Source organism: Anarrhichthys ocellatus, unplaced genomic scaffold (genome assembly GCF_004355925.1).
Source record: "Anarrhichthys ocellatus isolate YVR2014 unplaced genomic scaffold, GSC_Weel_1.0 scaffold7, whole genome shotgun sequence".
In the NCBI taxonomy this organism is placed as follows: domain Eukaryota; kingdom Metazoa; phylum Chordata; class Actinopteri; order Perciformes; family Anarhichadidae; genus Anarrhichthys; species Anarrhichthys ocellatus.
Genome location: NW_022280037.1, coordinates 12,424,941 through 12,427,705, shown reverse-complemented (window position 1 = coordinate 12,427,705; position 2,765 = coordinate 12,424,941).

Genomic DNA, 2,765 nt, shown 5'->3' with positions numbered 1-2,765 from the left:
CTAAAGCGAGTCAAAAACATTGGTTGGACCTTTCCAGTCCTCAGCCAACCAGGGGGACATTAGTATTAAATATTAAGGCATCCTCTGCGCTCTCAGCCAATCAGGGCGCTCAGGGAAACACACACATCCACCAAAGCCGAGCACGCTGCAAAAAGTGCCCGACAAGAGGAGGCTCTTTTTTAATGTCTAATGGAGTCTAAAAAAAAATAATAACTTGATGAAAATAAACCGGAAAATCTGTCAGATCGGATTTTTATTTTTCTCCAAAGCGAAACGTTTTTTTGTTTCATTTTCTATCTAAAAACGTGAGTCTCCAGCTCACATTCAGTCTCATTTAAAAGCACAAACTCTTAATTTGTTAAATAAATTCAACGTTATTTAAAAATATAGAATTTTCTATCATAATTCTGTATTTTTTTCGGATCTTTTCTGGACCAAAAAAAGAGACTTGCAGCTCGTTTTACGCACAGTCTCTCACCAACACGGATACTTTTTGCAGCGTAGAAAACAAACCCACCCTATCAACACTCGCCTCACCCCTCCCTTTCTCCCCTCTCCCATTCTCTCCCCCACCTAAACTAAACCCGTCGCTGGAAAACACACACCGTGCTTGCGTATACACCCAAATCCCCGCCGCTCCTCATATTTACACTCCTCCGATTCAAATATTTTCCCCTTCGCCGTGTTCCAAACTGTTTACATCCAAACCGGAGGGAACATAAACAGAGAGGGGATCCGGAGGGCACGCGGACACGGTCAGGGCACGCGGAGGTGATTTGTGTGTCAGACCGATCGGCTGCTCCTCCAGAGCCGCGTAAAACACGCGCCGGAGAGCCGGAAACACGGCGACTCATGTCGGGGAGTTTCGACGGTTTCCTCCCGGCGGATTCACGGTGGAGCAGAATCTCACTTGAACACAAAGTGGAGAGCTGCAGGCCGCGCGAGGACACTTTAAAAACAGAAACGAAACATGTTTTATTACTGATGTTTAAGAAAACATGAAATACTATTTATAACCTCTGAAGGATGATTTATTTTATATTTACAACTGGATTTTTTTCACTTTTTCTATTTTGGAGAAACATTTTGACACATTTCATCTTTAAATTCAAATACTGTGTCTGCTAGTACTACAGTACTACTGGTACCACCACCACTACCAGTAAAAGTACACCACCACCACTCCCTCCTGTACTACTGCCATACACACTGAGGTCACATATTCTGATTCATATTCTCACATTTATTCTAAAAGCTGATTTATAACACAATAATTATTTAAACTGTTTTTATTTGTTTCCTGTTTTTTCTGCAGTGAAACAAAAATATATTTAGAAGTTTAAACACAAAAACATTTAACCGAATAAATAAATAATATGTGAATAGTTTCAACAGAAAGGTAAACTGGATTATTGGAGTGAGACTCTAATAATACTATCAGAGTACGATGAGTGCTGCTGCTAGTACTCCACTATGGTAGTACACCACTAGTACTAGTACTATAAACTAGAGCATATTTCCTGCTGTTCAAAGACATATCAGAATACTAGAATTAGTATTAATTGGCACCAACGGTATTAGTACATAGAAATGATATTTTACCACGTGGCCACGAGGGCCGTAAACACGTGACTGTAAATAAATAAAAACATTCTCCTCAAAATGTCTCACACATATTTTGTTTATTATGACGGATGTTAAAGGTTTTATATTCAGCCTCTGGTATTACTATTACTACTACTACTACTACTACTAATGAATACTACAGTTACTAGTGCAGTACAGTTCCTGCTGCAAAAGATAAAATGTGAAGTATGAGTACAATACTGTTGTACTGCCGGGTGTTAGTACTATCACTAGTATTTATTACTGCTATAAATGGTCCTGCGTGTATAAACAGACATGAAACTCGGTCCGTCCACCTTAAATCGTTAAAGCTGAATGTAAACGGCTCTTTGACTCTTTTAATAAGCGGTTTGAACTCTTTGTGTGTCTCCAGAATCCAAAGATTCGCTGCAGTTCATTACACTAAACATGAAGTAAAGGTACGAATGTATTTGATTTTTAATCTCCGGATGAACATGTTTCCTGTCGGAGGAGCAGCCGGAGGTCGGAGACCCGGAGCCGGTTTTTACGCCCCGGGACACCGACGTGTCACTGAGCCGTTGATGATAAATAATAAAATGAATATAAAATAAATATAATAATGAGACGGATGGAGGTGGAGCCAGAAACCAAATACATGAAAACAATAAACATAGTATAATGGTTTTATTTCAGTTTGGAGTTTTTTTTAAAGCTGATTGAAGATGAAAAGTATTAGTTTGAATGTTTTAATATTTTTTCTTTATGATTCTTTTCCGTTTTATTTGTTGTTGATATTTTTGGACTAAAAGTGGAGTTTGTAAAATGATTACTTGTGTCGTTATCTTCGTGGTATTTTCACATTAATAACAGGGGAGAGGTGGGCTGCTTGTTTAAACTGTTCGTTTTATTATGAGGCTCACAAAACTTTTATGAAATAAACTAAAAGATAACTAAACGGACGACGAACGTGGCTTTCCCGGAGCTTTCAGTCACAGCAGACTGTCATCTTAAAGTTCAAGAATGAAGCAGAAGAAAATAATAAATGTATAAAGAACTAAATAAGTAATAATAATAACAGCAAATATTACCTCCACGCGGTGCATTTTCTTGCGTAAAAACGCGTCACGAATCTATTTCCAGGACTAATGTTCGTCATGCTTTTATTTTGATGGGGTAGT